The sequence below is a fragment of the Heterocephalus glaber genome, unplaced genomic scaffold, assembly GCF_053883595.1.
Source record: "Heterocephalus glaber isolate CG9 unplaced genomic scaffold, H.glaber_assembly_v1.0 deba00001606, whole genome shotgun sequence".
In the NCBI taxonomy this organism is placed as follows: Eukaryota; Metazoa; Chordata; class Mammalia; order Rodentia; family Bathyergidae; genus Heterocephalus; species Heterocephalus glaber.
The window spans coordinates 37,629,234-37,642,028 of NW_028258377.1; the positions used below are offsets into that span (position 1 = coordinate 37,629,234).

At 45.9% G+C, this 12,795-nt stretch overlaps 1 long non-coding RNA gene across 1 annotated transcript in view; it reads left to right on the top strand.

Moving 5' to 3' along the window:
* The first annotated feature begins 285 nt into the window (after positions 1 to 285).
* Positions 286 to 12,795, top strand: part of LOC147823009 (uncharacterized) — a 193,982-nt gene continuing 181,472 nt past the window's right edge. Inside the window, exons 1-2 of the long non-coding RNA XR_015444861.1 lie at positions 286 to 10,158; positions 12,084 to 12,287. This is a non-coding gene — a long non-coding RNA (uncharacterized LOC147823009). The remainder of the gene's footprint in view (positions 10,159 to 12,083; positions 12,288 to 12,795) is intronic.

The following is a 12,795-nucleotide window of genomic DNA, read 5'->3' on the forward strand; positions in this document are numbered from 1 at the left end:
CCTGTATCCCTGGGATGAATCCCACTTGGTCAGGGTGTATGATCTTCTTGATGATCTTCTGCATTCTGTTTGCCAGTATCTTATTAAGGATTTTTGCCTCTATGTTCATTAATGAGATTGGCCTATAGTTCCCTTTTTCGGTTGGGTCTTTCTCTGCTTTGGGGATGAAGGTGATGCTTGCTTCCAGGAATGAATTTGGGAGTATTGCTTCCCTTTCAATTTCACTGAAGAGTTTAAATAGTAGTGGCAGCAGTTCCTCTCTAAATGTCTTGTAGAATTCAGCAGTGAAGCCATCAGGACCCGGGCTTTTCTTAGTTGGTAAGTTTTTAATTACGTTTTCAATTTCATTGGTTGATATTGGGTTGTTTAGAATTTTTAGGTCTTCTTCATTCAACTTGGGTAATTCATATGTATCTAGGAATCTGTCCATTTCTTCTGTGTTTTCCATCTTATTGGCATATAAGTTCTGGAAGTAGGTATTGATGATCCTCTGGATTTCTGCTGGGTTTGTTGTAATTTCACCCTTTTCAATCCTAATTGCATGGATTTGGGCCTTTTCTTTCCTTTTTCTGATAAGGTTGGCTAAGGGTTTTTAGAAATAGCAAATAAACACATGAAAAAATGTTCAACATCACTGGTCATTCGAGAGATGCAAAGGTAAACAATTCTGGCTTAAGAGGGTTAAAGCGGCCCTGGTTGAGTTGCCAGCAAGTAGTAGAGATGAGATTCTAAGTCAGGACTTCCCCTACATACAGCGAGTGTTTTATGGTTGTCATTGGACTGGCAATTTCTTTTTTCTTTTCTTTTTTTTTTGAGACAGCATCTAATTATGTAGTTCAGGCTGACCTTGGATGGAGGCAATCTTTCTGTTTCAGCCTCCTGAATGCTAGTTACAGGCATGCGCCACCACACCCTGCTGGATTCTCAATTTCTGAGCCACCGAGTCCACTAGACTGAGGGAACTCACTGAGCCTGAGGAGGTGGAGGTAGGAGGGTGGAGAGGTCTTTGAGAAGGCCACAACGCTGCTGGCTGGACCACAGAAGGGACTGAGTAGGCTGCAGAGAGGCCGGTCTGCAGAATAGTACAGTGAACCCTTGACTTACGAACTTGATTGGTTCCCAAGGGCTGGCTGTAACTCAAGTTGGTGTAAGTCAATACAGCTGAGATCTGGATGTTTACCTGGGAACACGCTATAGATGACAAGAGGCAGATGAATCTTCCACTAACCTAATTAACTCAAGTTGTTCATATGTCAGGCCGGTTGTAACTTAAGGGTCCTCTGTACTTGCCTGGGCAAACATGAGGGAGAGAGTTTAGGGGAGTCACCACCCACAGAGTCCCCTAGCTGGTGGCCTTGGCCGCTGACAGTCCCCATGACCAGAGACAGGAGTCAGTGGGCTCAGGTCTGGCTCAGGTGTGTGTGTGTGTGTCCCCGGCCAGGAACAACATTGGCACTCAGGTGGCTGCTTTGAGGCACTCAAGATACTGGCCTCTCTCTGTCAGGTGACGTGGGCGTGTCCTCCTCTGCTGGCTGGGACCAGATGTTCACAGGCTGGGAGGGCATGTGGGCCACCCTTCTGCCTTCATCCGCTTGGCCCATGGGCTCGTCTCTGGGTATACACCCCATTCCCCATTTCCATGGCCCGTCCACTGTCTGGCTGGGACACTGATTTTGTGGACATGTGGGGAAGCCGGCTGAGTTACATTTGATGCATTTACTCATTCATTCAACAAGTATCTGTTGTGTGTCCACTGGGGACCTCGCTTCAGGCTGGGAGGGAGTGGTTGCAGAGGTCAGCATGGTCTTGCCCATGGCCCACTTGGGTGGGATACAGTGTTTCATGTGTGCAATGGTGGAGATGAGAATAATGACAGTCACCATCTATCAGGTGCTTGCTATTTGCCAGGAGTTTGGTGTGAATTTTCTCCGTTTGACACTGATTTCATTTTTTATTTTCGAAATTTTATGTATGTGGAAATTGGAGTCCACAGAAGAAACTTGGCCAAGGTCACACAGCCAGAGGTGAAAGAGCTGGGCCCTGAACCTGAGCACTGATCCCAGGGGCCCCGATCTACACGGCAGAACACTCTGGGGGTGCCCAGAGCCCCTCCTGGGGTGGCTGTGAAGGAGAGAGGAGGAGCTGGGAGTCTGACTTGAGTCCTGTTCCAGTGTTCCATAAAAACTCACCTACACTCAAGGGTGTAAAGCAACCCTAGTTATTTCCTACCATCGTCTCTCGCGGTGCTCGGGACCCACTGGGCTCACACGGGCTTCTCCAGCAGCTTCTGTCACATGGCTGAAGTCAGACAGTGGCTGGGCCTCCAGGCTCCTCCCTCTCCTGAGTGGAGCTGGAGGTGGTGATTGGATGGTCTCTTCACATGACCCGGAGTCAGGGGGAGCTGCTTTGCCTTTTGTGACTTAGCCACGGAAGTAATTTAGCATCATGTCTGCTGTACTCTATCCATTAGAGCGGATTCACTGTGAGCAACTCACAGTGGAGGGGAGGGGATTAGATTCTGCCTCTGCATTGGAGAAGTGTCCCGGGACATGTGGCCATGTTGCCCAGGCTCAACAGCAGAGGGCGAGCGGAAGTGAGAGAACAAGGCTCTGAGGGATGCGGGCAATGGGTGACAGGGAGAAGGCTGGTGAGAGGGGCTTGGGCAGCTGGAGGCAGGGCAGGGTCTACGCCTCCTGCTCTCTCGGAGCCCGGGGAGCCACCAGCTAGGAGCTTGGCAAGCAGGCCCTATGGCTATGAGGCCACCGATCTGGGGTGAGGCACGAGGACTCTGCCTGTGCCTGTCACCCCCGCTCCCAGCCCAGTGCTCCTGGAATAGTCTTTACCCCTTGCTGGCACCTTGTCAACAGCTGCCTTGGGTGCCCAGAGTCAGTCAAGGACACAACCCAGTGGGAAAGAAATGGGAGATCGTTTGAGGAGGGTCTGGGAAGGTCTCAGAAAGAACCTCCTTTGGGTTGAATGTAACTATGGCTACCCAGCGAAGAGGCTGCTCGTGAAAATATCCTTCCATGCTACCCTCCAGAGAGGGGTCGCCCCTGAGCGCCTCGCTGCCTCCCCTGAGCGCACTGTGAGCTGTGAGCCAAGCTGGCCGCGGTCTGACCTGCCTCTCCCCTGGCCAGGATTGGAGCTGGTCTGAGGAGGAGCTGCTGCACTTCCCGGGGCTCTTCTCTGGCGTGTGGGGAAAGGGGGTGGGGTTAGAGCTGAGGTCCAGCTGCCGCAGAACCCCTGCCTGCGCATGGACATCACTCCTCAGACAGCGTAAGACTGCAGGAAGGGTCCCTTGGTGGCTTTGGTGGAGTGAGCTGCCCTCTGGTGGAGGGACAGTGGCAACCCCTGGGACCTGGAGGACACCCCAGAGCTGAACCTGGCTGACAGCCAGCAAGAAAGCGGGGCTCTCAGTCCTACAACTCAAGCCCTGACTTCTGCCCACAGTCTGAACGAGCCAGGGAGTGGGTTCTTCCCCAGTGAAGCCTGCGGCGGAGAATGTAGCTCACGCTGACGTTAGCCCCGTGAGCCCTGGAGCGCAGAATCCGCTTGATGTGTGCCTGGACCTCTGGCCTGCAGAACTGTGAAATAATTCAAGGGTGTGTGGTTACTTGTTAAGTAGTAGTGGGAATCAAGTACAGTGGGGACGCTTCTGTCAGTTTAGGTGGCTCACAGGGGTCCTGCTTGGCTGTGCCTTTGCCTATGGCCGTGGTGACTTAGCTCCTTGTGGCTGGTTCTGACCCTAAACTTCAGGGCTCACCGCCCACAGAGCCCCAGTCACATGACAGCCCACTTTTCATGGCTGGCACAGCCACATTTTATTGTTGAATTAGCAGGAACAACAGGAGCATTTTAGTGGCTGAGTGGGAGCCGTATATTTGCGATTGTATTAATAAGTGCACAGTGACAGGAGACCGGTGAGAGTGAGGGAGTGAGACACTGTATTCATCCCCAATTCAAAGTCTCTTTTATTATTAAAGACACCGGGTTAACTGAGGATAGATTTAGTGCCTGCTGGTAATTTTACTGGATAATCAGCAGCCCAGGGTCGCCACCGCAGCCCGAGGTCTGAAACCCTTTTCCGGGATCACTGGGGGCCTTGGGGAAGCCACGGGGCTGCAAAGTTGCAGGTGTGGGCACTTGATTGGGACTTTCCCAGGCGAGCTGCTCCCTGGGGGGGAGGGGACCTGGGGGCTGCTGTGAGGCAGGACTAGCCCCTCACCCATTTGGAGATGATCAAAGTGAGGCTAGTGCATGTTCCAGGCTACTGGAGAAAGAGGTCGCAGGGCAGTTGTCAGAATCGCTGCAGTCCTGACTTGGGACTTGCTGCTCAGGCAGAGGGTCAGGTGCCTGGAGGGTCCTGTGTTCTGGGGAAACCCAGGCTGTATACCTCATCTGGACTATCATGTCCAGTGCCTAGCTGGGTCTGCTGCCCAAGGGTCTTGGCTTCGGAGGGGGCAGGTGTGCCTAACACTGGCCGGAAGAGCCCTGCCATTAAGGGCCCCTTGCTGGTTGGTGCTCGGGGTGGTGGCTGCCTTTGTGGCCTTTTTCAGTAGAGCATGCATGCTAACAAGGGACTCTACTTAAGATCCCAGAAAGCTCTTAATCTTCTAAACAGTTTAGAGGGTAGAATGTGAGACAGGGGGATCTGGAGACCTAGCTCAGTGGTAGAGGACCAGCTGGTAGTCCCAGCCAGGCCTGTCCGCTCTGGACAGTAAGCCCCTTGAGTGTTTATTTCTTTACTTCCAGCCCAGCTGCCTTCTCAAGGACTTGGGGGCAACCTGCTCTTTGCACCTGGCAGCTCCTCCTCAGCAGACCTTGGGGAGTGAAGACAGGTGCTGGCAGGTGAGGAGCTCATGTGGCACAGATGACGAGAGGAGGACCATGGGCTTTGGAACATCACTGGCCCCAGCGTTTCTCTTCCCCTGCATCTGCTGGCCATGTGATCCCCACCTTAGGTGTGTCACTGACTTCTCTGAGCCTTGCTGCCCTCTGCCGCCAGTCTCTGCCTCCCTGGGCATAGTTTTGAGAGCCGAACGAAAGAGTGAAAGTGCTCATCCAGCACACACTATTATTTCTGAGAAAGACTCAGACCTTTTCTCTTGGAAGAGCATCTGGGCATGTATGGAGGTCAGTGCGTTAATTTGTCCTGCAAGCATCTGGTGCCGCTCACTGGTGATACCATGTGTGGGAAATAGTAGGGGCTCAGCAAATATTTATTGAACGATGGTCAGGAGATTACAGGCAAAGTTCCTCGCTGCGGGGACCTTAACCTGGGGTGGTGGTGGAGGAGATATTTTCTGGTTCCTTTGGGCCAGTTGACCTTATTCTGATGCCCAGTGTTCAGGAAACCTTGAAGACAGACAGCAGCCAGAGATCACAGGGAGGAGATGACTCTCCTTAGCCACGGCAGGGAGACTGGGTTTCCACAGACACGGCCGACATTGCTTAGCCTCCTTGGGGCACAGGGTGGCCTTTGTCCTCTCTGAGCATTGCGACTCCCCTGCCTCCACCAAGCCTAGAACAGACGTAAAACTGCACAGAAAGTGCTCAGTCGCGAGATAAGTGATCAGTTTTGGGAACTGTCCGTGTGCTGTTGTGGATGGCTTAGTGAATTCCTGGGATGGGGATCCCTGCCGAAGGTCGATGAGAAACAGTGTCCTTCCTTGTCCACTTCACATCATTCTGGAGTGCAAGTCCTTGTCCTCTCCTTGTGATCTTTGTTCTCAAAGCCCGTACTGGCGTTTAGCCTGGCAGCGTTCTGCCTTGAGCAGCCATCTTTTGAAGCAGTTGGTAAAATAAAGGTTGACCTTGCTGCCTGCTGCCCATAAAGTTGGTGGAAGCAGATGGAAAACTGAATGCCTGTAGCCAGCTGGGCCCGGGAGGATGTGAAGGGCATCCCAAGGGTCTGGGAGCTGGCAGCTTCTGGGGGCACAAGACCTTCACCTTCAAACACTAATTGCTCGACAAACCACCAGGGTTGAGGACCTGTGATGGTTCAGCCATTCTGGGGCTGAGGACTGGAAAATCTGTGTGATTGTTTATTGCCTCTATTTTTTATTATCAGCAAAACTTTAATTACAGCTCTCACTAAAGCTACTACCTTCTGCCAGCATTTACAAGGCAATAAATTTCCCCTTCTCTCCTTGTACGATCTGAACCTCCAATAGGGCAGTGCATATGCACTGGAAGATATTGATTCCCCAAAGAAATTATAACAGCATTTGTTCTCAAGTAAACACACAGAGAGGCTATTGGGGCACTGGGGAAGAGTTGATTGTCTTTGCTTTATGAAACAACACAGCTCTCAATTGGAAGAGCATCTAAATTATCAAGAGACTGGTAGAACAGACAGGCAGCAAAGGCCGGAATGAGGCCGGGTGGGAGGACTCTCGGATGCAGAGGTCAGAGGGAAGGCTTTGTCTCTTTCTCTTTGTTGCTCACTTGCTCATCAAACCACCTTGCTCTCTCCACCCCTCACCCCTGCAATCCTCTAGCACTGACGGGAGATTGATCATGGCTCTCAACTAGAGAGTGGGCAGCTCACTGCAAGCTGACAGATACGAAGCTCACACGAGGCCTGCCAACTGGCTAATGGCCCCATGTGTATTGGCAAACAGTAAACAAAAGGATTTTAAAACTTCTTGTTGTGTTATTGGCAGGTAGGAAAGGTTGATGCATTCATCAGGCTAATTTGGAAAATGGTACACACCTCATCTTTGCAACACCCACTGAGCCAAAGGGCGGTCAGCCCTGACCTCATGCCCTTAAGGGGATTTGAGGCAGAATGTTTTATCTTGCACCACTTAGTCTACGGTCCCAAAATCTGAGCAAGCTCTGCCCAACACTGTGGTGATCTATAGTGTTCACGGAGTGGTAACTGGTATAAGAAAAAGATACCCTCTCCCCAGTTCTCCTGATTAAGTAAGTTTAGAAAACTTGGAACAAAGTTAAACAGATTTTATTTTGCTCCCAGACTATCAGGGGCTTTATGCTAAAATACATTATGAATCTGAATGAGGAGGAAATAGTATGTAAAGTTCTCTGAAAAAAAAATGTAAAAATAGAATCCACATCTTGTTGGACCAGGGGTTTTACAGAATATTTGTTGCAAAGTATCGGCTTGTAGGACTATAGTAAAGGCAGCATAGATAAGGAGAAGTGTTCTGGATTTTCCTTGTTGTGCTGGGGTCAGAGAACCAGGCTTCTGGGTGAGCCTGAGTAAGGTGGCGGAAGAGTCAGGTCGTGACTTGGACATGCCACGTGGGTCTCATGGGGCCTCTGACAAGATGCGTCCACACTTGACAAGATGGGTGGGTTGAGCCGAGCCAAAGCATGAGCTTCCAAACAGAGGTGTCCTTCACCAGAACACGGTCATGGAGTTGCATCTCAACTCAGGAAAATTCCAAGTAGGTGGGGACGGAGTGTCTAGTCCTGGCAGTGGCAGGAGCTGATCTGAGAACAGCTGGAGAAGGTGCAGCCACTATATTTCCAAGATGGTTGCATCACTAGCTGTCCCATGCATGTGCCCAGCTCTTGCCTGAGAGGCAGCTTTTATGTCCTTCCCTACACTGGCAGAGCTTCGTAAGAGTCACGGCCAAGAGAATGCTCCAAAGTGAAACTGCATGACTTCCGAGACTGTACCATAGAACCTCCCACGTGGCTGTCCTTTTTGCCCCTTTTCTTGAGCTAATTTGTGGAAGTTCAGGTAACCTGTAGCCTCCATGTGGTAGCCCTCACATAGAGAGGTTACATAAAGAATAAGGACAGAAGCTGGAGGAGCCCAAATTCTAGATCTTCCAGCCTTCTCAGACAAGTGAGTGAAGAAGTCTTTGAGGTGAACCCTGTAGGAGCCACCCTGGACCTGCAACTTCCTGAGAGTTCTCAAGCTGGAATTGTCAGCTGAGCTGCTCCTGAATTTCTGACCGCACTGACTGTGGGAGATCGTATGTTAACGACATGATTTGAAGCCACTATGTTTTGGAGGAGCTTGTTTTACAGCCATCATAACTGGAGCATAGCTCCACAAAATTGATTAAACATATGTTGAAGTCTTCTGCAAACCATCAAAGCGACAAAATCTTGACCCAAGAGGCCCTAGATTCCTGAGAGAAGAGAAAACCGAAGAGAAAGGCCAGATATCTGGTGTCTTTCCCCCCCAAGTTATTTGCTGACTTAAATACAGCTCTTGAGAAGCTGAGCAGAAAGTGGCCGTAAAGGTCTGAAGAGTAGAGCACAGCTTTTGGCATTTTTACAGGACTTTGAAAAAAAATTATGGCTCAAGTTCTGCCAAGTAGGAAGGTCCTTGGTAAACACCCTGGGTTTCAGTTGCAGCTCCTGACTCAGTAAAGTGTTTGAGACAGGCAGGCCGCACAAAAGCCAAAGATGGCCTTTAAATCAGCTCATCATTCCCTAGATTAAGGTCATCTCTCCTTACTCTGAACCCAGAAACAAAAACGAAGGCTCTTTTGAGCAAGGCAACATCATCCAGAGACTCTCATTTTCTCCACAATGTCTGTAAAAATCAGTGTACAGTAAGACAAGAATTGAAAGAAAACCAAGAGAGAATACATGCTGTGGAATAGACTTACAGGCTGGTATCCTGGGGGTTAGAGTTGTCAGAAGAGGACTTTGAGATGACTCTGATTAATATGTGCAAGGCTCTGAGAAACAAGTGGGGAATTTGAAACTATAAAGTAATCAAATGGAAATTAGAAAATTAAAGAATCAATAACTGAGACTTCAGGAGAAGGATTTAACAACATATGAAATGTAGTGGATGAGAAAATTAGTGAGAAGATGAATACAAAATTTCCAGAATGAAGACGGTGGGAAAAATATAGAAAAATAGTAAGAGACAAGTGGGATATGGTGAAATGGTCTAGCCTGTGTAATTGGAGCCCAGGAAGGGGAGAGAGGGAGTGAAAACCATATTCGAAAAGACAATCGCCAAGAATTTTCCCAAACTGATGAAAACAGCAAGTCACAGGTTCAAGCAGCACTATGACCCCTAAATAGAATAAATTAAAAGGAATACATCTAGGCATAGCATAGTAAAACTGCCAAAAAATCAAAGAAAAAGAACTGTTAAAAGACATAGAGGAAGGAAGGACAAATTTCCTGCTATGAATAAGAATAGCAATGAATAGCAATGGAATGACATTATTCATGGCCGAAAGAAAATAATCTCCAACCTAGAATTCCATATCCAATGAAAAGCTTCCAAAACACATTTTCAGGTAAACAAAAATTGTGCAAAAGTATTTAGTAGACTCATCCTAAAGAAATAGGATTTTCCTTTTTTAAGATGGAAGGCTATTGATCCCAGGTGAAGTATAGAAATTGAGGAATGAGTGAAAAAAAATGGAAAGCATATAATACATATGTGTGTATATATTCATATTTTAAAATTTGAACAATTGTGTCTTCTGGGATTAAAATATATATTGATTTAAAGCATGAGAAAAAGTAAAAAAGGCAGGGAGACAATGAAATTAGTGTTGTAAATTTCTTTTATTGTTTAGGAAGTAATACACAATGCTAATTCATTTTAGGCTTTCATTAGAATCAAGAATGCACTCAATTTAGGATAGGCTCTATAAAATTTGTAAAATAATGTATAACTAATAAGCTAAGACTAGAGAAAAATGAAATAATAAACATACTTCATTAATCTAAAAGAAGATAAAAGGGAAACAAACAGGACAAACAGGAATGAAGTAAGAGTCTAGATTTAAACTTGAATATATCAGTAACCATATAAAATGAAAATAGACAAAATACTCTATAAGATGAAGATGTTAGATTAGCTAAAAGCAAAATACACTTCTGAGACACATTTTAAAAGCAGGACTCAGAAAAATCGAAACACTCCTGCTGTTTCACTCCTCCGCGTGGTGGTGGCAGGAGGCGGGTCCCAGCGCACCGCAGGCTGTGGTGAACGAACGCCCGGCTCTCGCGGGACTTGGGAGCATCCGGGTCCCTTCATCCCCTCTTTCTTCCCCACCCTGGCGTCGTCCTGCGATGCTGCTACCCTCTCCGTGGAAGAGCAGCCAGGGGCCCTACAGATGCAGTACCATGAACTAAATCAATCCCTTTTTCCTCATGCAGCATCTAGCCTTCCGTGTTTTAGAACTGCAACACAGAGTGGACCAGGCAAGACAGCATTCTTTTGTTTGTTTTTTGTTTATTCCTGGCATCGGCCCCCAAGACTTCATTCTGTCAGGCAGTGAATCCACAGGCCCGGAAGGCGTTACTTCTTGTGTGGATGTGTGTGAGGGGACCCGTCTAGGCGACTCAGTTAGTACTGAGGGCAAACCTGCTGGAACTCTGTGACTTTATCAATCAATTTCTTTGTATTGAAAAAGATTCTTCTATTTCTTTTTTTAGAGAAAATAATTTATAGAAATTATTTTAGCATAGACTAATCAGTGAAAAGAGACAAAACAAAGAATCACTCGTTGTGCTACCTTTGAGGTAACAATTACTTTTTATTGCATTTTTTCTGTCTTTTTCTTAGTTTTCGAAACATGACCTAACTATACATATTATTTGATGGCTGACTTTAAAAGAAAACTTTTCAATTGCATCAAGAACACATTTTAAAGCCAATACATATATAGATTTATACTTTAAAAAATTTTAGCACAATCACATTTTATTCTCCAGAAAAAAACTATTAAAAACAAAACTAGAATTCAGAAAATTAACATCTCTGGAGATAACTACTACTTCCATTTTTGGTGAAAAATTTGCACTCCTTTTTTCATGTATATAAACAACTTTCACTTTTTTTCTCCCAAAACAAAAATTAAGCATATATTATATATGGCAGCATTGATTTTAATGGCTGAAGGACATTTCCACTATATCAAGATACCATCATTTATTTATAGTTTTTTATACAGTTTTATTTATTTTTACATCTTTTATTTACACTGTGTCTTGCCTTGGGTCATTTACTGTTTCTAATTTGTTTCTGGTCATTGGAAATGATGTTGCATCCATCAGTTGTTATCTACATTTTGTGGTGTGTTTCCATTTTTTTTTTTTCTCTAGAAAAAGTGGTCGATACCGTGGGGTTGCTTGGCCGAAGAGTATGCCCATTCACATTGCCAAGCTGCCTTTGAGAAAAGCCATGCTGACCAACATTGCCGTCAGCACAAGACCATTTTACTCCTCATCCTCATTAACATGGGGCAGGACCCTCGTAATGAATCCTTGCGAAGTCAGTAGATGGTACAGAGTCTCTCAGTCTTTAAATCTGCATCGTTTTATTGCTCGTGAAACAGAACATTTCTCGTATGTTCACTTGTATGTCTCCTTTTGCTAACTTCCTGGTTATTCTAAGCTAATTCGGTGGCCTCAAAATGGGCATATCTGGCTCCTTAGGTGAAGGTTCTTATAAAATAGATTGAGGCGCGTCCAAAGGTCTTTTCTCTTTTGTTTTTGTAGTCAGGTGTAAAAGCATTCGTTTCAAATTGTCTGCTTGCAGTTGTATCTAGTTTTGGAGTGTCTCAGTGAGAAGAGCTCATGCAGGTCATTTACTCCACCTCCCGGTGTACAGATGGGTAAACTGAGACCTAGAGAGGTCAGGAGATGTGCCCAGCCACAGGGTATAGCTTTCTGTTTCTGTCTCTTTCTTTCTCCATCATGTATTGTGAAAATGTAGTATTTGGAACAGTTTATTTTTGGAAACTTCTATTTCCTACTCATCTTTTAGACTATAGACAGAAAGGCTGATAGATGCTGAGTTGCGTAAACTGTCAACCTCACTGATGGGACACATTAGGAGAAAGACCAGTCTAAATGTGAATATCCTTGAAAAGGAAATGCAGAGTCATGGTTGTAAAAAATCCACCTTGATTCTAAATCGACTTAGGAGATGTCAAGTGTTTGCATATTAAGGATTTGCTTTAATGAACAGATTAAAATCACTTGTGCATAATTTATTATTTTAATGAGAAAGGTACTACAAAAGATGTTTAAGTGTGTTTGAAAAATCATTTCTTTTCCTAATAAACCTTTAATATTGCTAAATATTAATAGTGCTATTTTGTCTATTCCATTAATTCTCTTAGAAAAAATGCTTCATGGACTGTTTCAGAGGCGAGGAGTTGCAGTAACAAATACACCCCAAATCTCAGTGACTTTAACAATGAAAGTACAGTTTCTGCTCACGTTGATTCTCAGTGAGAAGCGATCGGGATCTCAGCTCATCCTGGTCACTCTGGGATCCTGGCTGAAGGAGGATTCACCTCTACCAGTGATTCTGTGGTTTCTGGGTAAGGGAAGGGAATGTAGCAAGTCACTCATGGATTTATTTTTATTTTCGTTTTAAAAATGGGGTTGGGAAACTATTGCCTTTTGGCTGAGTCTGACCTATCCCCTGTTTTTTTGTGCTTTCTGAGATAGGAATGTTTGTGCATTCTGAAATGGTTAGAAAAAGTCAAAGAATAACATTTTGTGACATCCAAAAATGATGTGAAATTCAGATTTCTGTGTCCATAATAAAGATTTATTGGAACACAGCCGCATTTATTTGGTTACCTGTTACTATGGCTTCTTTGAGCCTACCGTGGCAGAGCTGAATAGTTGTGACCACGATCATGGAACCCACAAAGCCTAATTGTACATCTGGCCTTCCATAGAAAAAGTTTGCCAAGCCATTTAAAAGCAGCTACTTCGAACTAATACATAATTCTCGTGTTCACATTTTATTGGCCAGAACAAATCCCATGTCCTTGCTTAACTTTGAAAACAGAAAAAGACATGCAGATGAAGTAGAGAATT